A 25,752-nucleotide genomic window follows, 5' to 3' on the forward strand; every position below is an offset into this window, starting at 1 on the left:
TAAGAATAAATTAAGAATATGATGCTGTTAATAAAATGACCCGAATATTCAGAATTTCCTGGTTATTTTTCAGCATATAAATTGTAGGGACAGAAAATGTCATTCTTATTTCAACCACGCAGGCAAAAAAAATTATATGTAATGCACAATAATTTTGCCTTTTACTCTCCAAATATGGCTTTCAATGAAATAAGGCTCCCAGTTTTTGCTGTAAAAATTCAGAAAAACAGACTGTCAGAGATTATACTGCATTGAATGTCAGAATAAGGCAGTCATTTGGCCGTCCGAGAGCCTGGTAAAATGACATCTTTAATTCCATCATCATACTACTTCAGATGCCTCCTGCACAATAATCACAAACCTGTCTGGTGATGACAGTATGGCAGATTTGCTTCAGGGCTTTTTCACAAGCTAAAGAAGTTTTCATTTTAAAGGAACAGTTTTTTCCCTATTTTGGAAGCTTTGATTGTGTTTTTGGGGTGTTTAACAATGGATGTTCATGTTTCTAATTTCAAAAATCCCTTTATATTTACCTTAATTCTTCGCACGAATCGACTGGATTTCTTCTGGTTTCTTCAAAGTCCCGCCTTCCGAAACGCTCTGATTGGTAAAGCTGGTTACGATGTCTCACCCATACCATATTAGCGAGTTCCGCTCCTCAAGCTGTTGTGATTGGCCATTTTGCAGGTGTTATTTATGCTCTAACTGCAACATTACACACTAACTAAAGGTTGAAAAATTGGTTTGCGGGGAACGTGCTCTTTGGGAATCACAGTCATTAACAGAGAAAGTACACCACATAAGATCTAAAAAGAGTGTTATATTTATGTTATATATGTTTTGTTTATTTGTGTATATATTTATATATATATATTTATATATTTACAAAAACACAGTACATTATTTTCTACAATAAATCATCTGTCCACCAAGTACTAGTCTCTTCTTCTTTGCTTCCACCTGGTGGCCAAATGCATTCAATGCAGTTTCACTTTTAAAGAAAGCCCATTTCCTCACAGTGGTCATGTGTTTATAGAATTATCAGTGCTAATAGTTTGTGACTCTTTTATGCTGATAATGTAAAAAAAAAATGTATAAGAAAGAAAATAAGAAATTCAAACTTAATCAAAAGGGCTGGCTGACTAATAAATAGCTATAATTAAAAATGTTATACTGTACAAGGAATTGCTAACCGTGTTAACCACATACAAAAATCAGGCTGTCTCTTTTCAAATTTTACACTATTGAATATTGAACAGCTCTAAAATTTAACAACATCACCAATCTTCAGGAGTCTGAAAGTTAATTGTCACAATATCTTGGCTTCGTAGCTTTCGCGCTTGATGGATTGAATGGACGTCCTCTAATCTTGGCAGCAGACTCAAATTAAATAGAAGCTCTATATCAAACTGATGTCACTAAACATTAAGGGAGTGAAATGTTCAGGTGAAGGCAGAGATGACATCTGGTGGCAGGGCGCCAAAAAAACTGACAGTGACCTGAAAGAGAAGCAGCAGAGAAAATTGACAAGCCCTTCAAAAATTCTGCTTGAACGCTCTGTGCATACTAAAAAGCTCCCTGAAAGGCCCAGAGCCGGGCTGTCATCTGTAGTCTAGTAGGGAGAGGTTCAAAGCATCAGAGTACAAAGATGATATGATGATGTGACTGACACAAGTGAAGGTACACTGTAGAACCAACACAGAAAGAATAGCCTGTTTAGCAACAAAGTTTTTATGGTCAAAAGAAAACCTGGAGTTATCAGTGAAATGCAATTTATAGTTCTGGAAAGTTTAGGAAATAAGTAAAAAGGAGTAATAATGAAATATTCAACGTAATGTATTTAAATAATAAAATAAACTGCATAACACCTTTCATTAAATAATCAAAAAAAATTTTTAAACATCTCCAGTACCGATTAATATTGCCAAAAAACTTAACATAGTTTAATGGGATAGTTCACCCAAAAATGAAAATTATGTCATTTACTCACCTATTTCAAACCTGTATGGCATTTATTCTTCTTAAGAACACAAAAGAAGACATTTTGAAGAATGTTGATAAAGTTGTTGCAGCCATTGACTTCTGTAAGGACACAAAATCAATGCTGCCACGTTCTGTCAATAACATTTTTCGAAATATTTTTTTTGTGTGTTCTGCGGAATATAGAAACTCATAGAGGTTTGACACGACAAGAGGGTGAGCAAATGATGAGAGGATTTTCATGTTTGGGTCAACAATAACTAGAACCCCTATTTCATGTCATCACATCTATCAAAAACGTATGCGGCATCAATCCCTAAATACTTGCCAAAAAAGGGAGTGATTTGTCATTAAAAAAACTTGGTTGAACTATTCCTGCTTCAACCCCTTTCTATTTCAATTCACCACAAGAGGGCAGCAGAGATACAGGTTTGTAAAAACATGCAGACCACAGTGGTTAAAATAAACTCTTAAATAAAACTTATGCTGGAAGTGTTTTTTAAACTTTGCCAATACTGACAATGTAATGTTGCGATGAGTACACATGCCACCGAAGTATCCTTGAAAACATATTACAAGAAAAACTTGTTCACTTAAAACTGGTTCAGAACTCTTAATGGACTTTAACTTTAAATCAATGCACTACAAGCTTAACAGGGGAATGATGCTCCTCAAAAAGAAAAGCACACATTCTGACTACAACCCTCAGAACTTCCCTGACTAATTATAGTGTAATCTGTCAGTAATCAGGTGTTGAGGGAAAGAGATGTGTTTTCAGTTTCAGTTCGACCTGTATAGAACTGAGTCATTTTTTATTACATAAAATAAATGTAAACAGTCAGTTGTAAACACATTTTTTTTCTATTGTGCTGTAAAAAAGCCTTGTCATTTTCCTTAATGTATTACAATTTGGAATTTTCTGTCAATAAACTAAAGGTGGATAATGTTTGTACATTTCTCTATGTAAGATAGATATCCACACATCTATCATCCAGCCATACCAGCCAACACAAACTTTAAAAACTTTCTAAAAGCTCACAGAAGACAACATAGTGGAGGTATCATCCGTAGAACGTAGAAAAAAGTCAGTGACTGCAGCAGTAAAGGCTTTATTAGCATTTTGTAATTGCTGTCCGTAACAAAAAATGCATGCCCTTCGGTTCAAAGATAGCAAAACTCCAACAAAATAACAGACAAAAAAAATCCACAGATAGGTTCCAGTCTATATGGTCTTCAGCATTTGGATGCTCATTGTTATGTACTGGAAAGACTTCAACATCTAGCTATGTCTCAGATTGAGATTGGAGCTATTTTTCAATTATCATCACTAATTAGAAAATTCTTATCAGGTCTTTTACTGTAAGCTGCTGTTGTTGCAGAAAAATTATATTTTTACTATATTTAGGGTTTGGAACATTAGGACTTATTTTTTGTCACGCTGTGTTTAAGCATTTGTAAAAAAGATAAGAAATAGTTTTATTATAATAATCCATAATAATTCATCATTTTGGTATGGGGTACTCTTGTGTGAAAATACAATAAAAAGGAATTATAGAAACATGTTAGTAATGTGAAAACAACATAAATTGTGTTAATGGTATGGCCATTTTATAGTTTTAAATAGATTTATAGTTTCTACAATGAATGGATGTAAAATGTAGTATAGTTACTGCTTTTGTCCCATTAAGAAAGTTATTTAACTACTGATAACTATCAAGATTTGTGCATCATTTAATCACTTTTAAACACACCTCTTCCTGAAAGCTTCTCGTCCACGTCTCCAGTAAACGAGCGTTCCAACTTGAAAACAGTCCTAAGTCATGTTTTATGCTCTTTATCATGATAATCTGCAGACCCTCATGTCAATGATTGCTTCAGTAGTACATAAACACTGGACCAACTGACCTATAATCTTCACATAACGTCACAGACAGTCACTGAACGAGTGTCATCTAGCCTTTGAAGAGTAGTAATGACCCAAAAGTCACTTTTGTGATTTACACTTTTCTACATACAATCATCCAACATAATGTAAAGAACACAATGATCATGTCAAAGACTGAAATCATAGTAAAATGAATGGAAGGTAGGTATTATTTATTGTCTCACTAAGGAGACATTTTGTTTAGAGAAAAGTGGCCTGTGTAACATACGCGCATGACACATAACATTACTAAAAAAATACAATGAATTCATGACATAAAAAATGTAAATTTCCTGCAACACCAACTATTATAGATATGTAAGATCTTGATGTAGTTTTATTTTGACAGACAATGTAACAGATGAAAATTGATATACAGAAGATGTGCCGGCATAATGTAATCCTATAACCCTATACCTCCGGCCAGAGTTCATTATCTCATACTTAAGAGTACAACACATGTAAAGAGTCCAATAACGTCATGTTAGCCTGTTGGATAATAGAAAGATCAAAAATACCTTGAAAGGAACTTTATGATCTTTACTGCCTTTCTCACCAAGTTTTTTTTTATTTGAGCTCTCATTTTTACTGCTACATTTTTACAAAACTGAAGTCATTGTATTTGGTAACAAGGTTGAAACTAACAAGGTAAACGCATACCTTGACTTAAGTGGTCTAAAGACACAAAGTAAGGTAAAAAATCCTAGTGTCATTTTAGAGTCTGACCTTAGTTTCAGCAGTTATGTCAAAGCAATAAGCAAATCAGCGTACTACCCTCTTAGCCAGAATCAGATGTTTTGTCTCAAACCAAGATTCAGAGAAACTAGTTCATGCTTTCATCACCAGCAGAGTGGATTACAGTAATGGACTCCTTACAGGTCTTACCAAAAAGACCACCAGACAGCTGCAGAACGTTGCTGCCAGGATTCGGACCAGAACCAAAAAATCTGAGCATATCACTCCAATCCTCAGGTCCTTACACTGGTTACACAAAGTATTCTTACTTGTCTATAAATCACTCAATGGTCTAGGACCTTAATACATTTCAGATATGCTTATTGAATATAAACCGACTGAACAGACTTCTTAGATCATCAGGATCAAGTCAGTTAGAGATAACAAGGGTTCATTCAAAACAGGGCGAGTCAGCGTTTAGCCATTACGCCACCCGTAGCTGGAATCTGCTTCCAGGAGACATCAGATGTTCACCCACACCAAGGTACTTTTAAATCCAGATTAAAAACACACCTGTTTAGCTGTGCATTCACAACATGAGCACTGTGTGCATCAACTGCATTTTTAATGTCTTCTTCTATATACACTCTCATTTTTAATCAATTTTACTGCTGTTTTATTGTTTCTTAAAATATAAAGTTGTATTTGTGATCTTAAATCATTTGCATTTTAAAGATACGTTTCATTTCTCTTTGTAAATCATTTTATGTCAAGCACTTTAAAATGCCCTTGTGTATGAAATGTGCTATATAAATAAAACTTGCGTTGCCTTACCTTATACCTTGCCTGCCTTGATAGACTCCCGAACCAAACAATGATTCTGTATCTTAACAAAACTCTATCATTGAGAGTCCCAAATGTTTAAAAGAAGCAATAATATCCTGACCGTGAATTGAAACAGAAGTCCTGTCCCCCCTGATCTGGTCTATAATAATCTCCTCAATTTTCTTTGCATTAATCTGCAGGCAATGATCATCATCACCAAGCCACAAAACCTCCTACAGCTGCTTTATAATCATTAATACTACAATCTCTTGTCAACAGGTGCAATAGTACGCTGTCGTCCGAAAATGTAACAATGTATTGATTTAGGTGCTGACTAAAACAGTTGTTTGTATAAAGAGTGAACAGAAATGGCAAATTTACACTCTTTACGTGCTCCTGTACTACTTGAATTAAATGGAACTTTTTCTTTCCTATTTGTTAAAAACTAATAAATACAATTTAATTATAAAAGGATTAACCTTTAAAGCAACCAATTTCTCTGACAGTTTATGTGGTTCAATTGAGTTAAATATAGAACTTAAATCAATAAAAAGTAGCCCGGCATAAATCACCCAAATGTCCAGATGCTTAAAATCAAGATGCATTAATGTGGAAATTGCATCATTAGTGCCACAAATGTTACTTTATGCAAATTAATATTGATCTAGTAATGGCTTCACTTCCTTTAGCAGTTCTCTTATTACAATCTACTCCAATGATTTTTTTGGAATTGGGATTATAATAGATTTCTTCAATAGTTCAGGTACAGTATAGGAATCAACTGAAAGCTGGAAGAGGAGGTGCCAGGCTGGTGTGAGCTCAAACTTTCAAACTTTGATGTTCCTTATTCTGTAATCGCAAATGTTAATCTGGATTTCAGATACAAAGACATAAATATATTGATGCAATATTAGCATGACATTTTTCAATGTCAATAACTTGAAGCAGTCCTGCCTAAATATGTCTCAACAAATGGGATGTCTATATGTCAAAAAATAACAATAAACAACAATATCCACTGAGACAATGTATCACATCCACAATATGAGTGGTCATATTGCTCAAATTCAGGCAAGAATACCAATGTAAACATTGTAAAGCGCCTTTCGTACTCCTGCAAAAGATTTTGACAGGATACAAGATGATTGAGAGATGGGAGGCATGGTTTGATTTAATTTGCCAAAGAGCGGTTGTAAATGGGCGAGTATGGAGGGAGGGGCAAAGTTTCATAAAAAGTCAGTTCACAGAGAATGACAAAAAGAGCACATTTCAGAGAATGTATCAATCTGCCAGTAAGCAGCACAAGAATGAGCGAGCACATAGGTCTGAATGACGTGAGGGTGAGGAAGAGAAAGCAGGTTTTGAGAAAGCTCTCCGATTGGCTCATCTATAGAAAAAGCCTCCTCTCTCCTGCTGGGCCCAGCTCGGCTCCTGTCCCCCATCACAATGCGGGGCCCGCCGAGGCCCCCTGCCCCCTGACTGCCCTTGCTATGCTGGGAGAACATTCCCAGCCTGGCTCCAGAGCCCCAGCATATGGAGGCCAGACTGAGGGGGTTGCTTTCCACTGTGGCCCCCCAGCAGTAGCTTCACTGTCTAGCAGCAGTGTGGAGCCTATTCCCAGAGCGCTGGACATGAGATCTTACTGCAAGGGTCGGTGCTTTACTGCAAGGGCACACTAAAACTGTTGTCCGAGACAGCATGAAGAGTGAAAGAAACATGAAATATATTCGGTTCTCATTTTACCAAAGACTGGGGGTCTGGTTCAAAATGTCGAACTGTTGATATTTACAACCTAGAACCACCATCCAATTGACCCCCTACTTGCTATTAAGCTCAACTCCTGATGTGAATTAAAAAGTCAAGTGGGAAATCTAAGACGGTGGACAACTTCCACGGGATTGACATAGCTTGCATTGGATGCATTGCCATTGTATTGTTGGCCATTAAATCATACCTTTTATGTCAATCTGGTCGAGATTTTTCATACTTCACTAATAGTAATTTATTGGCAATATATGAAAATCACCCACGATTTACTTCGTACTAGAGTGGGAAGCCATAGCTGCCAATGATATGAGGATAAACAAATATCTGTATCATGATACCAAAATATTGTATTTCCATATGTAGTGCTATGAACTATCGCTTATTGCTCCTAAACTCTTTATAAGTCGCTTTGGATAAAAGCGTCTGCTAAATGTCTAAATGTAAATGTATATATAGTCGCAATCGTAATATATTGCAATTATGTGTAAATTCAAAATTGCAGTCTCCTATTCGCTTGTTCCTTTCCCCAGCATTTTCTCTGCTTGTTTTGATAATGGATTTAAAAATATCTAATGTGTGTTGAACTCCCACAATACTTTCCCAATCTCACAGAAGTGCAGGGTAAACATTACCGTTTTAATTATTTTACTTTAGTTTGAAAAGCTGCATTACATTTGTAAGTTAAATCAAACTGAAGTCACTTGAGCTTTTAAAATAGAACTGTAATTTTTTAAATTACACTAAATCCAACTAGATTTTGAAAGTCGGTTTAATATAATTTAAGTTCAGGTGACTTACAAAACCAAGTTGATTTACCTTAAAAAGGATTCAAGGCAGCTTTTGAAGCAAGTTTTTAATAAAAAATCGGTGACATTTTTATGGCAAAACTTAATTTTCCCCAAAACATTCAAATACATATCCTTAATGTAGGAAAGTCAATTAATAAAAATATTCAATTCATTATGAAACAGTTTGTAGAAATGTAATAGATCCTCCTTTTCTTTTGGACTGTACATTAACATAGAAACATGCAACACAAATTTAACTTCAAAACCTCATTGCAAAATGGGGTGAAATGACAAAATTGAGGAGATAATCAGGGGTCCGGTCACAATCCAGGATTACTCAAAATGGCTTCAGTATAATTGCAGTAAAGAGCTGCCTCTGAACTTGAGCTTCTATTGCTTTGAAGTAACTCACTGTAACTGTAATGCATTGGTTAATAGCTCCACAAAACAGGCCACACACGCCGTCCCAACACAAGAGGTGCAATCTGTACAACCAAGCACACTTTACTCAGGAGAGCTGTGCTTCTTGGCCTGCCCTCAGCCCTTCAGCTCTGACATTAACTAATGTTGGTTCACTGCAGGAATATGCAGCCATTCTAATGCTAATAGCAGATTTAACCAGCTCCTTATCCACAAAGTCTGAGCCTCTGTTCAACTTGATCTGGGAAAAGAGAGAAGAGAATGTGAAACACATAAAAGGGAAAGAGAGACAGAGAGAAAGAGAGAGAGGCAGAGAGGTAACAATAAGTGGAGTGTGTAAACTCTTATTGTGAAAGCACAGGCCAAGTTTGTTTCTCTAATTTGCATTTTTCATGGTAGAGAAACTGGTGGTCAGTACAAGCATATATGATTGCAATTATGAGACTGCGGTAATACTGCACTGAGAACCAAGTTGAGTTTTACACTCAATGCAGAGCAGCAGAAAGGCCAGGTGGTCATTAAAACTGCTGTAATCCCCTCCATGAATAGATCACGGCATCTCTGACTGTGAGGAGAGCTACGCATGAGCAATACTGCAGTGAGAGAGAGAAGGCTAGCGTTTGATGCCGGGCCCCCAAGGCACTTTAGCACAGTGGCTGAACCGTGTTTCTGAGCGGATGTGTTAACAGTTTCAGGCTCAATGGAGGGAGAAATCCCCACAAAGAGAGGTGTACAAATATTGTGGGAAATCCGTCCACTCTTTAATATTTCATGAAGCCCCACAATCTATTCATTGGACCTCATTCCTTTGGATGGGGCCCTCATTCAAGCTCACTCCACTGACTCAATGGGCAGCTCTTAATTGAGTGCCCGCTCATTTTCTAGCTCCCTGGCAGATTGTTCCTGATGAAAAGACCCTGGCTCTTCATCCTCCTCCTCTTCTGCCCAAGAGTGGGAAACCGAAACGAGGGCGCGCCTTGCTGGTGGTATGAGTAAGAGGATGGGCTGAGGCCTGGGGGGTGGTGGATGAGAAATGGCAAGAAGGAATAAAGTGAGGCGGGCAAGAAGTTGGAGTTTTTGTGCTTGGCTTCAGAGTTTGTAATCCCTGGTGCATGCTAGGCACCCACACCAGACTAGACGACTAAGGAACCCTACAGGCCACAACAGTCTCTGCCGTGCCCTGAGAGAGGCAATCTGTGCCAGCACAAGACAAACTGCTGTTCGGAATGAGGCAATGGGGCTAAGCGATGATTCGGTCAACACATTAAGGCTCCCCGCTGCCCATGGCTGACAGAGAAGCCTTTCAGCACCATTGACAGCACCTCCGAGAAATCCCCCATTCGCACCCTGGGAGCTCTGCATAGTCCGGTGTCAGCCCACACCACAGCTTAAAACAGCCGCAAGATAGATGCCGCTGTGCTAATCAGTCGTTTGTGTGCCGTACGGACACCATGCTGGGAATCTCAAGATGCTGAAGAGGACTGAGCACCTTTTTGATCTTTTCAAGTGTTTGTTAGATCAACTGTTTATTTAGCACACAGCGAGGCCTCTCTCTCATGCTTCACATGAGAATGGAGACAACAGTAAAGTAACTTTCACACTTGTTGCACCTGTTCTCAAGCGAGACAGTTTCATTGATAAAACAACAGACATCAAAGGGATTCTTGCAGACCTGCCAGGGTCCCACGTTGTGGGTCTTTGGCAAATTATTGGTGGGCATGTGAATAAGACTCCGTGAAGTAAGACTGAGTTAGAAGTAACAATACTGTGGAATGTAAAGAGTGATATACTTAAACCATAGTGACATTGATGGCTGCTCCTCACAAGGGCTTACAGCTTCTAACAAACCAAGGTATATGTGTGGAACACTTCATAATATGAAAGTGGCCCGGAAGTGTCCAGCTGCAGACTTGACCTTTAAACAGGGGATCAAGATCAAGAGCCATCCGGTTATTTCTATAGGAATGTAAGAAAAGCTGAGCCTGGCATGCTCCGGCGGGGCCGCTCGCACTGGCCCGATGTGTGTCCAACAGGCTTAGAGTGGCTCATGAGGGATGGAGGATGCCTGCGGAGAGGAGTCCAAGAGAGAGGAAAATCCTCCACAACCACCCCCTTCTGTCCGCCTCTACCTCCGCACCATGCCTGGCTTGCATTGGAGCCCAGGGGCACAGGCATGGAAAATGGATTTCTTAAGGAAGGCCTGAGGGAATTCATGGTTTAAGTTCCTTGCCTCGGCATTAAAGACTATCAATTTGTGAACTGGAAGCAAAGGAAACAGCATGCATGAGTTTTCTAAAGCATGCCTTTTCTTTAGAAAAAGGCAGCATTTCTTATTTGGCTTTAGGCAATAAAAAAGTCAATCATCACCATAATAAGGCTTTGTTCTGAAACTAATGACAAGGATATTTTACTCATACAGAAACATTCAACTCAGAAATTCTGAAAATCCAAAAGGGATAGTTCAACCAAAAACTAAAATTGTAATTTACTCATACTTAAAAAAAGTTTTTTGGATGCTGTTCACTTTTCTCAGACAATTCATTTTGATTTCAAACCATTTATGAGAATTCACCTAAAAAACGATCGCATCATGTTAAACTGACTGTTCCTATGTGCATCCTGAAGCGAAACGCCACTGTTCCCTATGGTGCCGGATATAACAGAGCTGAAAGAGATTTTAAACGGAAGGACGTCATAACTCTGTGTTCATTTACTCCATTCTCTTCACCCACATGCTGAGCTCATCGGTAGAGTGTAAGAGAAGACGGTCATGCCTAAAGTCCCTCTGAAAAGACAAACGTACTTATATGATTTGTTAAATGTGTGGATCCATTTAATTAGTGAACTGTCCTATTACTCAGATATGGTGACCCATACCCGAAATTTGACCTCTGTTTTTAACCCATCCAGAGAGTAGTGAACACACTAAGTCGTGAAGCAGTGGGCAGCTTTCACTGCAGCGCTAGGAGCGAGTAGGGGTAAGGTCGCCTCAGTCATTAACTCCGACCCTGAGAATCGAACTGGCCACCTTCTGGTCATGAGTCCGACTCCCAAACCATTAGGCTTCTATTGTGGGGGTTATGTTGTGGAGGAACTGCAGAGGGTTTGGGATGGTGGAATGTTGTAAAAAAACATAAAAACCTTGCATTAGAAGTATTGTGATTAATTCCTTTCATTAATTTTAGGGGGACTGTCCCTTTAAATTTTGAGCGCAGACAAGACAAGAGCCGCCACTCAATTCAAGGCTGAGTCCTCCGGAGGTCACATTTGTCTAACGCATATGTCATCGAGGTTGTCTCATTTCAGTTGTCTCATTTCAGTTCATATAAAAAAAATTATGAAATTAACATTAGCTTCTCTTAAGACGTAATCATTGTAGTTTCATTTTATCTTGAAATGTAACAGTTTCCTTCTTGACATAAAACCTGAAATAATGATGTTTGTGCCAAACAAACACAGCATTCGAATTTAGTGGTTGTAGTTATTGAAAGAGCTATGGATTTATTTTATAAAGGCTGTAGTCACTTGTTTTGGGAGATCTTGTCAAAGGAATAAAAAAACTGACAAATAAAGAAGGTGTTTGTCTATTAAAATGTATTGTTGAATAATGCATTTGCAAATAAGTTTTTAATTTGTATAGGCTTACCACAACCTATAAACAGACTTTCAAAGCCACACAGTTTAATATGTACACATTTATTCCTAATCTGATCCCTATTAAAACACTGAAAATGCCTCTGTTACTATCTCATGTCTACTCACACTTATAACTGCCAATTACCTTACATGAATCACATTGCAAAGTGACGTATTTTCTATTTGAAACAGTGCGTTGTAGTTTGCATCAGTAGAAACTATGTTGACAGTGGATTCTCAAAATTCTGTTGTTAATAAAGTAAAATACTGAATGTTTAGCCACTAACGTCGAGCATTTAATTGGTCACCTCAACGGCTCTGTGAACGGTATAACTCCTGCTTTCTTACATTTGATTGGCCAATGGTCACATTATTTTGACATTGAGGTCCACTGCTGGACTGCTGAGGTAAAAAGTTTGCAGCACCAAAATACAGATTGACTCTTAGGCATTTATTTCACAAATTCTATTACAGGCCACATAAAAAAGTGCCAGTATATGACCCTGCGAGAGAAAATGAATGTGTGGCTTTAAGAGTGTAAGAAACAGTCAATTGCGTATGCAGAATGTTTTGTCATTCCACTGCTCTAGATTTGATCCATCTGATTTTTCTGAAGTCTGTACTTTTTTACACAAGAAACTAATGTGATTAAATTGACAGATGACATCAGCTAAGGGGCAGAGCCTGTGCTTATGAGCTTTCAACGTCTTGGAATCGAGGAATCGATTCTTAAGGAATTGATTCCCAGTCCTACTTGTTGCTATTGTCACTATTATTTACTTTATTCATTTATGTTCGCTGTCATGAAGTATCTGAGTAGAGTGACCCGTTAATTTCATGTAGAATACTGATGTGGGGAGGTCATTTATAATCCCAAGAGGTCTCCAGATAATACTAATGCGCTGCGAAAACTCTCTATGGTGCTAATGTGTAAACTAACGTTACATCTTGAAACAAATTCACAGAAGGTTCCAACTACGCAAACTGCTATCCAATCAAACCAATGTGCGTCTACTTCCAAGTGTCTTCAATGCAGCCCGCCCATTAAAAACGAGCGTTCTGGGTAGAAAATAGCCTATAACTTCTTTATTTTGATGTATTTGGATGTAAAAACCACCCGAACGTCATAAGTAGACCTTGTATAACAGTATAAAACAATAAACAAGCACAGTTCATTGTGACGTAAAGTTAACAATGACGTAAGGGTGAATAAACTATAACAGAATTGTTATTTTGGGGTAAACCATCCCTGTAACATTTGATTGCATTAAAGTCTGAGAGCCTGGTCTGTCTATAGAATATCAATGTAAGGCTCCAAACAGCCTGTTTAAGTGGCAACTGATCTATGTTTCTAATCCAGAATTTCTTGTGAACTTCAAAAATGCACCGCCTGAGAACTTTAAAGAGTCTTAGGAATGTGACTTCAGAACCATTTCCTTGATCCTGAGAGCGATTAAATCCATCCCATGGCTTAATATACCACCACTAGCACTAGCCCACCCTGCCCTCCATCACTACCGGACTACTGACAAGAGCACAGCACTCAGACAGCCCTTCCAGTTCAACTTTGCGGTAACTTTACAGATGCTATTAGAGTCAAGAGCCCAGTTCAGAAATGATGGAAGGCATATTCAAGCACAGCAACATGATTGCACCTTTCTTTGTTAGCCTAACAAGCAGGTGATTCATTCTAGGGGGTAATCCTGTGGTACCCAGGTCTGGGAGGAATTACCTCCGGTGGCCTAATCCACCCAGGACAGGCACCAAAACACTCACTGTGCTATTTAGCCAGGCCCTTTGTGTTGGACAGGTATTAACCAACAAGTGCAGGTCTGGCCTGCTATAGTTACAGGCTTGAGAGGAGGCCTTCCTCAAAGACCCCGGAGTGGGAGGGACAGAAAGAGGCCATTCTCTTCAAGGGTTTCTCCTTTTTATATTTGCTAGGCTTGCATGTTCTATTGGCTTGCAGTGGACATGAAAGAGTCTGGGTCTCAGAGTGGCTTTTGTGTCCCTCTTTTATCAGACAGCATCTGAATCTGAGTGGCCAGACTGTTTGCTGTTCGGTTTCGCAATAAAGGCAATTCTTTCAAAGCCAGATTTGCTCAAGTTTGGAAACACTATTTGAAAGTCAAGTTGTTCTTGTTCACTTTTTTGTTCAGTAAGCCGCCAAATTAAAAACGGATCTGCTGCAAAACATTTAAATTGAGGGTGGGCATATTTCTAAGATAGCTGACAGAAGGATTTGACCCAGCCAGATTTGTTACCAAGAAACGATAGTAGCAGTTCTGCTTGTTTGGAATATTCATATTCTCCCGAAACTGGGCTGTGAGTGACATAAATAAACATAGCAGTGGTTCATCTCATCTGGAGCCACAAAGGGTCCGAGTGTGCCACTGCCAAAGGCTGCAGTGAACTTTGACCCTGCTGGGTCGCATAGAGAGTTTGTCCATCCATAATTGGACAGAAGGGTCCTTTCGCTCTTCATTTAACCTTTTCTGACTGATTCTTTTTTTTCTGGTAGCCACAAAGCCTCTGGTCCTGACCCAGTTGTTTCTGGTCTATCTTTCCTCCCCCAGCCCAGGCCTTTGAAAGCTGGAGAAAAGCTGGAGTGTGCTTGCCCTGTCAGGAACAATGGCAGAGTTAGTGACCCCTGACCTCAAAGGCTTTAAAATTTCTTCCTGGATCAGGAGCTGCCTTTCTTCATGGTTGGTAACTGCTCCGCAGCTCAGGAACTGAGTGAGAGTAAACACTTGTTAAGAAGTGATTCTTCTCCTTCAACTTTACACTCCCCCCATCCCCTTTTCTTCTCCTTGGTTCTTTTGTGTCCATGTGTTAAAGTTAAGGCAGGTCCTCTCTACTGGCAGCATCCTGACAGTCCATCACTGTCACGCAAACAATGTTCATCAGTCACAGAACACACAGACTTAGACCACAGACAGTAACTCTATACATTTACGAAAAAACTGACCGCTGATGCTCTGTTTATCAACACAGAATCAAAAAAGGTTGCTCCGATTGTAGCATTAAATCAGTATCAATACAAACTTATTTTAATACATTTTGTTATAGAGAATTTTAAATCTATATAGTCCGATTTAGTTTTGTCCAAATCTAAAAAATCACTTTAATATTACAGAATAATCTACTAAGACTTAATAAATCAGTAATACTAAGTAATTTAGCTTTTTAATGAGACTAAATCAATAAGATATCACTAAAAACAATGCAAATCCAAAAGTCTAAAACACTTGTCAAAATGTTTTTCATTTTTCAACTGATGATATCCTACAATGATTGAAACGTTTAAAAAATTGTAATGAACTCAAATTCTTGTTTTATTGAGCTGGCACTTTTGCTCCAAACCTGAGCATCAGTTTGGTTCAATAGATTAATAGGAATGCAATGCTTATAATTTTGCTTATATTAAATATTTAACTTACTACTTACAAATTGTTATTGATTTCACATCATTACCAATTTTTAGACATTTGGAACCTACTGTACTATAGTATTGAAAACATGTTCTATGAATTACTTTACCACAGTCGCACCACTACAACCTCCACAGGAGGCTTGGTCGTCGAGGTGACAAGAGTGCTTATGTGTGTCCAGATGCCGAGCATGAGGCTGTACAGCAGAAACAGGCTGTGAGCGGCCCGTGAGGGGTCTGTGAGTGGGTAGAAACATATGGGCTGTAACAGAAGACCCACTGGGGCTGGCAGCTCCAGGGATCGCGGGAGGCTTTGTCTCTTGCCCTGCCCTCCACACCACTTAACAGTGCAGAACAGCATTGTACAGTATTGTCAAGTGCTGCCTGTCTTTAGTCTCTGCACACCCATGAAAAGAGAACCTCTTCTGCCTCCTCTCTCACTTTCTTTCGCTCAGTAGGTGTTTTAGTGCTTCTTTTTAACTCATTCTTTTCCCCAAATCACCTCTCTGCTTCCTTTTGGCCTTTTTGTCCAGTTTGAAATGTTCACTTGACTGATGACCAGAGAGAAACCGAATGAGCAGATTTCTTCTATGTGCTCTGTCTTAGACATGTGTCTGTAGAGTTGTGGCAGCACCATATACTCCGAAACCTCGTTTTACAAGCATTCCACAGAAATCCATTTTGTTTTCACAAATCATTTCAGATATGAAAAAACACCTGTTTCTCAGGCACTTGCCATAAATATAGAACAAAAATAAGAAAAAAAATTAAATTGAAAAATTAAAGTTTTTTCCACTGAATAAACCAAACATGGTGCTTGGCTAAACAAGTAAAAACAAATTTGGGTTACAGTATTTTCAATAGATGAAAAAATATATATAATTATTATTAACTTGTCATTTTTAGGCCTATAACAAGGGTGCATGCAAAATGAGAAAATATAATTCTTAGACAATACAATTTGTGAATCATTTAAAGTAATTTATACTACAAAATAAATTGAGCAGATTTTGCCTAAATTATGACAATGATTATGTTTTTAATAGCTGGAACAGTCAAAAACTCTCTGATGTAGGAAAAGCCAATTTGATCTGTTAATTTCATGTTATATATAAGTTTATCTAATAACAACAAAAAAGCATGTAATTAGTGATCCTTAAAAGCTGAACACCATGGAACACCAATGGTCCAATATTCATGGAAAGTGCCTTTTTACGCCTGAACTATTTTTATAAGGACACTGATTTAGTACTGAACGTGAGGTGACCCATCCCTTTTAATAGCTTCCTGTCTTGTTGTCCCTATAAAGCTGTCCCTGGCCCTATGAGGAATGAAATACATTCCTATTTAATTGACACATATCCTAAACAGCTGGCTGGCTGCTTTTCACAATGTGGCATGTCTACACACTTTTACTTCTTTATAGTTTTGAGTCTGGAGTGTCACAGATGTGACCCTCTCTTCAGTCGTAACCACACTGTTCTTTACACCCTTTTCTTTCTGAATACTTTCCGGCCCATTTCAGCTGTCTGTGACACACCCTTTCGCCACACACACACACGTGGATAAGTGCAAGCACTGCCGCAGTGTCTGACCCCAGGTTTTTCAAATTTCAGATTCATACTCTCTGCGCTTTCGATTTAAGAGAATGAACACTTTCATCACCAACCTTCACCATATAAACGCTAAATGTTGTTTATGTATCCACACAATGGCAGACACAAAAAATTGTCAAAATACCTTTGCTACATAGAACATAATGGTGTTTAAAGTGCAAGTTATGAATAATCTTCCCCCATTCCCTGTAAATTGACTTCCTTCTTGTTTCCTTAGATCAACGCACACTTATTTGCTTTATCCAATCAACTGAATAGCAAAAACACCCAATTCTGAGCTCTAAGTTTCAACAAAAATCACTCCAGTTCTAATAAGGTATGAGCTCTGGCACAAACCCACTGTTCTCCCAAACAGTCCAATACCAACATAACTCATCTCTTAAACACTGTAAATGTCTCACAAAGGAAAAGCGGTACGCAATCCCTCTGAATCTTAACCGTATATTCATTTCCCCTGTCATTTATACAATGACTTCTGTGGCACTGGAATCTGCTAATGGTGAATCATCTGCCCTGCCACACTGGGGTTTTGTGAATATGCTTGAGAACACTGGGGAGCTAATGGAAGAGAGGCTGGGCAGGCCTGACCCTGTCATTACCTTAATGTGAGCATGGGCTCTCCCGCCTTGCCTCCTGCCACCATCAAATGAGCCTCACACATGCTAATGCCAGCCCTTTGATTGTTGCGCTAAATGAAAATTAATTGATTCTCATTCAAGTCCTTTGTGAGCTCCCTGTTTTTTCCACCGTGTGCTCTTTCTTTTCGGACCTAGCCACTCAACAATACACACTGCAGCCTTGTCCCCCACGCATTCTAACACATGGAAATGTACTTGCCGTTGGAATGCAGACTCCGATGATACAAAAGACCGCGTCCCGAGCAAACACAACGACTTGTCAGTTAGTTATGTATGTGTGAGCATGTTGCCCTTTGGTTTGCAATGCCCTACCTGTAGGTTCTTCAAATTCCCTTTGTGTAGGCTAACACGCTGAGAGGCGTACAGTACAGGGTGATGGAAGGTGATCCTCTGTGGGTCGGCCTTCAGTCACAATACACAGACTGTGGCGTCCTGATGGGACCACTTAATATGGATAACTGTGAAACAAAAACAAATTCCGTTATGTCTATGAATCATTTGCAGTCACACGTTTGACAAATTGTAGTCAAGTATAAAGGATTGCGATTACGTTTTTGAGTCAACAAAGCAGAGGACTGTGTTAGAACAGTAACAAAACTCTTTCCAATCTCATATGATGTCCCATGGGAATAGAGAAATCAAAAGACCTAACCATTGAGACAAACTGTGCTCAAATTTGCATAGAATAAGCTATTCTATCCACGTTATTTTATAGCTTGATAATGTTTCAGTGTGCCAAATTTCTTCTTAACGGATTTTAAGACAATTGTCTGAGATTAAGCCATTGATGAAATACAAGTGAGAACAACTTTATCTCTTGCATTAACTTTTTAAAAAAGAGTGAAAATTACTACTGGGAAACCAAGATATTTCCAAAATAGAATGGAACGGTATAAAATATTTATAATGGTCTAAGTTATTAACCAAATGAATTCAATTTAAGCATTTAGTCTCATCAATGTTGATGCACACAACATTTGGGCAAGTGCACTAGTCAAAGGGGCCTCTTTAGTGAAAATTCTAATGGACTGTGATAAATTAATGTGCTGCAGATACACACAGAAAGGAATCTGCTCAGTCTCTTTGCATTGTCCCTGTCCCTGTTTGTTTGTCGATCGATTGCCTTCCATTTTCCCTGTCATTCACCAACCCTCCCCTGCTCTCTTCTCTTTTCTTTTTCTGGGTAAGGGAACAAAATGGAGGGCTGGTGAAACATTAACCAAGTTGTGGTGGCTGTCACTGATGGAATGAGGCAGGAGTGTGATGGTTCTGTTGTCTACCCTGAGGAAAGATTGTCTTCAGCACAGGCTCTGTTGTCTAAGTCAGCTCAAAGGTCAGTGTGGGCGTACCGCCCAGATTAATGCCCATTTGGAATGGGCATAAAAAGAAGTCACTGCCAAACCAGCCTTTGATTTATAAAGCTGACGTCAACACAAGGTGTGAACGTATGCAGTGATGTCGGGGAACAGTTTTTACAAAGCAACATACATTAAATTACTTTTTGTATAAAAACAACGTTTAATTTTACTTTTTGCGAAGATGGCCAAGCATCATATTCTGAACGAAAACCTATGCCAATTTTATGGTCCGTGTGATACGATTTTAGTGCTGTTTTTATCCAGTAAACTAGCATTTATCCAACTAGCGATAAATGCTAGTTAACTAGCGTTTATGTCATATACTAGCGTTTATGTCAATGAGTTTGTACGTTTTATGGGGAGAACAGGAAGTTGCTCCCTAACAAGAAAATGGCAAATGGCGGTGTCGGTACACAATTCGGGTTTGCCTGCACGATCCGTTCTGCGCATGCGAGTAATTTCGTAGTCAAAACGTCACGGTTTCCCTACACTATTGGTATCACACATGCGATGAAACACTTGACGGCCAGTTAGCACAACTGGTGCCATATTTTTGTAGGCTACATTGTGTTTTTCATTGAACAGTTCACGGCGAGTATATTTTGATGTTTTTAAATGTAGTTTATGCTATGCATCACGATGTGTTTACGTGGTTGCTGATCCAAAATAATCAAGGAGTTGTTACATGAACATACACGATTTTGATTACAATAAAGATTGAATGAATACAGTCTGCGTCGTTCTGTCACTGCAAACCTTCAGTTTCCTCCATCTACCCTTTGCGATTCATTGCTGTATGGAATTAGGCCTACTCAACTTGACGTGTTTCGATCTGAGGTCAGTAGTATGGTCAAAGATTGTTTGTGTCGTTTTTTTATTAAAAACTGCTAATACTAGTTAACTTTAAATTGAGTAATTTTTTATTAGTATGGGTCTATATAGGCTAATATATCTATCTAGATAATCCAAATGAGGAAATAAATCCCTTCAATGGTTTAAAGAAGACAATAAGGAACATAATATGCATTTCTGTCAACCAAATATTGCCCAACTAGGCCAAACTACTCATTTCTTTCGCTGCACTTCATTTTCTTTCGCTGTGAGTGAATGAAAGTCATGGTACAAAGGTATTGCGCAATCGTGGAACAGAACGTGCACTGTCGTAAATCGTCGCAAAACATCATTTGGGCAGACGGATCGTCCAGGTGTCCCAGTGTTGTCGTAAATCGTCGCAAAACATAATTATTATTTGCGCAGACGGATCGTGTAGGTATCCCGGATCGTGTACCGACAGGCAGCCTTACCTGCGATTACGAGTAGCGAGGAAACCCACCGCTGCACGATCCACGGCATCTCAACTGGGTATATGTGTCATCTACAATACGATATCGCTGAACCACTCCGATTTATTTTCGGTTTTCAGCGGTATTTTAACGTGCAAAACCCAATTCTCGAGGGGAACCGAAGGTCGTCACGATAACGTGCCTACGCTCTTTGGAACTACAATACCCGTCATGCTCACACGTCACTACAACTCTTTATACTTTAATACAGTATGCTTGACATTTTTTACACACATAAGAAAGCTATAAGGTTTAAGTTGTTCTGTTTTTGAATAAAACATTTATTTCAAATGTAAAATAGAGAAGGTAACTATATAGGTTATAATGATCTGCATTCAACTAAGTTTTGTTTGAAGAAACTTACAATTACCCCAACACTTCTGTTAAGTTGTATATATTAATATACAATTTAATACAGAACATCTAATTATAAATTATTATTGTTTAATACTGCATTGTGATTTATAATTTAAATAATTATGGTCTTACCACCTAACGATTGTTGTACAGTTATCCATTTATTTTTATCCATTTATTAAAAATGTAAATGCATTATAAATGCCTTTAGACTTAATATATAAATATAATTAAATCAATGTGTTTTTGTATCGTTATAATTGTTTTTATCATTTTGTTTATTGTCATTTCTCTCTAACATCTTTTGACATTTTATCATGTAAAGCCTTGAGCACCTGTAAAACTTATCCTCATATTAGGATTGTGTAAACACTGGATGCTAAGATTCGCTTTTGCTATATTGCTCTATTGCCATAGCGCTACTGGACTACTGCTCTCTATGTATTTGGATGGGCAGCATGAGAGCGAGAGAGGTATGAGCTGCGGTGAATGCCAATAAAAGGAATACCATCATTCATGAGTGAGGGTTCCATGCCTCCACAAGCTTGCTCCCAGCTCCCCACACTCACGGCCATTGTGATGCTCTGGCAGAGAGAATCTTCTATAGTGCTCGGAATCAATTCATTGGCCTGACAACACAGTACCAAACCAGGCTGCCGTTTACACAGAGAAACCCCCACGAAACAGCCCCTGCCCCATCTGTCAGGGCCTCTGAGGGACATTGTGCCTGTGTGAATGTGCATGGGAGGGAAAGAGGAGGTTAATCAAGGTTTGGATGAGGAGAGAAGGAGGAGGAGGAGGGGAGAGAGTGTGTGACTGAATGTGTGGGAGGGGTGCATGACCATTATGTTGATCTCCCTGTTCTCCTGCTATTCAGAGCCATTAGAAGAATACATTCTTTGGCACTCCATTGGCTTGGGCAATGTTCTGTCACCTATGCTGCCCATTTTTCAGCAGCAAGGGTGGTCACAGGGCAGTGGATTGTGGGAATCGGGTTAATTAGAGAGGACAGAGTGTTCACTGATGAGAGAGGAAAACAGAAAGTACAGGAAAGCGAGAAGGAGGGGGTCAGGTTGCCGTTTAAAGATAATCGAGCAGCATCTCGCCGGCCCCGCTGCATGCGGACCCTTGGCCCGACCTTCTTCTTGTTTAACCAGCCCTGTTGTGATGTTCCCCACAGATCTCTTCTTACGAGTACCTCTTCCTGCTGCCTCCATCAGTGATCTTCAGAGCACCTTTTATCTAGTCTCGCATTCGTCTTTGCGCACCTGCGATGTCTCAGCCACTGCTTGTTTTCTGTTTTGTTCCCTGTCATTGATGACGCATAAAAGCACGACAAAGGTTCCCGGCCATTCGTTTTCCTCCTAATTAGAAAACCGGCACAATCTTTTGAGCGTCCCGAGCGGCAAAGCGCGTCGAGGAACGACACTTGTTCATTTCTCATTCCTGAACCTGAACCGACGGTGTCGGATCGAGGTTCATGTTGGCTCTGCCGCACAATGGGATAAGTGGTGACCCCTAACCCCTGCGCTGACCTGTTCTATTGCAGGGGTTAGGGAGCGGTGCAGATGTGTGTAAACTTCCAGCGATCTGGAGAATGCTGCACACTTGTTAAATGGCTGTTTTCCCTCTCCTTATTAAAGGAAAACTCCAAAGAGAAGTGGAAGATGGTTCTAATTGGAAGACATCTTATAGTGCGGGGTTCAAATAGCACAGGCACAAAGGCTATACTAGGAAGACAGATAGCTGTTTAGAGTTGCTGGTGCTAACTAGCGGTTTGAATGAATGGGGAGTTTCAATGGAAGTCTAAAAAAGAAGACTTTGCACAATTAATTAGCAGGGATCATCGGCCTACAAAATGAAGGCTAAAATAACAGTGTTCAAGCTAAGCAACGATGAGGAATGATTTGTTTCCTGTTAGTTCAAGAAGTAAACAATAATAATTATGAAATAAATACCATTTAGTGTAACATTGTTTTGTTTTTAGACAGAGGTTCTGCTTTATTTCACACATTTTCTGGCAACAAGTACACGTTTCTGGGCTTAAGAAGCTTTGAAAGAGTGCGATCCATTGTTGGGATTTCTTGCACATCAACACACACCAGAAGGTGGCAGTCTAGACCACATCATTCATAGTTAGGTGCAAACGGATTCTGTTCAGATCCACAGGTTGATGAGAGTTTTCAGAAACTTCCATAACATCAGCATTTGTCTCTAGTGTTAAGATAATGGTGCAGACTAAAAAATAAAAAATTTTTTATAATAAATAAATAACATTTATGCATTTTGGCAGGTGCTTGGGAACTGAATCAAGACCTCTGTGCTGCAATCGTGAGGCTCTACAAATCGAGCCGTAGGAACAAACAGGCTGTTTTGTACTATTATTCAGAAGATTGTTGCTGATTTTTTACTTTGGTTATAGACGGTTTCAGTAGCAACAACATAAACAAACGTTATCTGACCTGAGCTTAACTTCGGGTAGACCTTTACAAAGAACCAATAACAGTCCCTGTAGAAAAGATTATTTTATTAAAGTTTATATAAAACAAAATATGAATTTAAATGAAATATGATATATATTGTTAAATTAGACCAATAAACATACACTGAGCCGAAGTTAACATGAGCGTTTGATGAAACCGTCTATCACAAAAATTCCAGATCATATGATATGTAGCAAAAATTCAATATGGGGTGTTATGTTATTTTTGTGTTTACAGAGTATAATATATAAAAAATATAAAGAAATTAAATTAATGGCTCCCAAGTGGATGATTGTTTTGCATTGCATCTGATAGGAACCAGATAAAATGTCTAAGAATGATCAATTTACAGTTGACAGATGATTGGCAACACACAATAATAACAACAGTGCATCTGATGGTTTTTTTCTGTTCCCACAAAATATTTCCCCTTAACTTTCATGTTTCTTAACATGGTCAGAATTGATGCAGGCAGTCATGCGGAGAAAGTGACCACATCTGAAACAAAGCCTGGGAAAGCTAATAACATACCATTTAAATCAAGTAAATGGGACAGAAGGAGTCTCCCTTTAAACTTTCTCCATGTCCACCTCTTAAAAATGTGGAGGTGTCTATCTGAGCAGCCCTGTCCTGGGGAGTGAGACAGAGATACGCAGAGCTCCATGGCTCGGGAATGAGACTTCTTTTATTTTTCCATTGCACCGGCATCATAAATGTCCTGTTTCCTATTGTGTGAGAACTCATCTTGGACATTGTTCCTGTGGATGTGGACACTGGTAGCCAATAAGTGGAACATGGTCTCCCATGGGGCGGGAGTCTAGCATTCCTGGCATTTCCAGTCGTCTGTGCTGCATCAGGCGCGGAGAACCGGTGTACTCATCAATGCTTGTGTTTGGATGTTTCTACTGGCGTGAAGCACATGTGCGACCTTCGGGTGGAATGTTATTGTTTTCCCTGACCTGTTTCACTCACAAGCTTTTTTTATTAACAATCTTAGTAGTACTCTGCTGAAAGGAAGAGTGGTTTGCCACAATTTAGCTGGTTTAAAAGGGGTTTCAGCCATTTTTAAAATGGTCAGGCCAACTTAACTTACTGAACACTAGCCCGGCAAGCTTGATGACCCACTAGACCAGCTTAATCCACCTAAGATCAGCAAACCGGAGCATAGTAATGTGTTCACACATTCAAATGAATTGCAACTTGGTTTTTAATCTTAACACCCCCTCACCCCACCCCTTAACATTGCTTTCCAAATGTACCACGTATGGCACTGATTTACCCTTTCTCAGTTTTCCACGAAACCAGGAAATATTGTTGCTAGTATGGTGTAAACATTATGAGAGGAATGTTGGGGCAATGTTTAAATTGACAGCCGCTTGTGATGGCGGGTATATTCTGCAGGTGAAGAATTTGTCCTGTACAGTGAGAAGTTGGTTCTCACAGCCTGTGTTTGCTGTTTAGCTGGTGTGAATTCTACTCACACTATTCTGGTGCCCTGCGGGGTCACGATGAGATCAGCCCTTCTTCACATAACCTCTCATTTCCCACACACACACCTAGTCAGATATAATCCAATCTAATGCTTTCTAATTTACAGTAGAAAGGATATTTGTAGTGTAGAACAATTCCTCAGGAGAAATCCAAAATAATTATCTCATTCAATTTTGAGTAGTTGATGGTAATTGAATGCTTGTTCGAAATGTTCATATTCCATCCATAAATACAGGGACTAGATTTAGCTTTGTAGCATATTCTGGAGCAGTCATTGACTGACCATTGTCCCTAATAAAAAAATTAATAGATTAACCCTCATATGTGACCCTGGATCACAAAACCAGTCTTAAGTAGCACGCGAACATTTTTTGTAAAAGACAAAAATACATTGTATGGGTCAAAATGATTGATTTCTCTTTTATGCCAAAACAAATAAGGATATTAAGTTAAGATATTTTGTAAATTTCCTACCTTAAATATATAAAACTTTATTTTTGTGAGTGGATGGCGTGCCACAGTGCCCCTGATTAACAACTTCAAAGGAAATGTTCTCAATATTTCTTGCAATCTCAGATTCCTGTGTTAAACTGTTGTATCTCAGCCAGATATTGTACTATTCTAACAACTCATACACCAATAGAAAACCTTTTTATTCATCTTTCAGATTATTTAAAAATTTCAATTTCGAAAAATGTACCCATAAAACACATGGTCCTCGTTTCCTGTTTACACTCCTGGTATTATGGGTCAAAATGACCCCAACAATTGATGAAGTTATAGTGAAAATAAATGTACATTTTTAATCAATAAATATTATATATTGTTTTTGTTTACTTCTCATCTATACATTAATGCTATGTTTTGGGAGATGAAGTTCTTTTGCACAAAATTCCTATACTACAATACCATTAGCTTAAATGTGAAATATTTTTTTGTTAATGAAAAAATCTCTTGATTTATTTAACTATACAAATGTTGCACATTTAGTGAATTTATGTATATGTAAATGTTAGAAAAG

The 25,752-nt window shown here is 38.8% G+C and overlaps 1 long non-coding RNA gene across 1 annotated transcript; it reads right to left on the reverse strand.

The window, feature by feature from the left end:
• Positions 1 to 1,337: 1,337 nt before the first annotated feature.
• On the reverse strand, positions 1,338 to 20,536 carry LOC130409702 (uncharacterized). The gene is made up of 3 exons (XR_008904882.1): positions 20,362 to 20,536; positions 18,012 to 18,157; positions 1,338 to 1,499 (listed from the first exon to the last, which is right to left on the reverse strand). It is a non-coding gene; the product is annotated as an uncharacterized LOC130409702 (long non-coding RNA).
• Between the last annotated feature and the right edge of the window lie 5,216 nt (positions 20,537 to 25,752).

The sequence above is a fragment of the Triplophysa dalaica genome, chromosome 20, assembly GCF_015846415.1.
Source record: "Triplophysa dalaica isolate WHDGS20190420 chromosome 20, ASM1584641v1, whole genome shotgun sequence".
NCBI classification, from domain to species: Eukaryota; Metazoa; Chordata; class Actinopteri; order Cypriniformes; family Nemacheilidae; genus Triplophysa; species Triplophysa dalaica.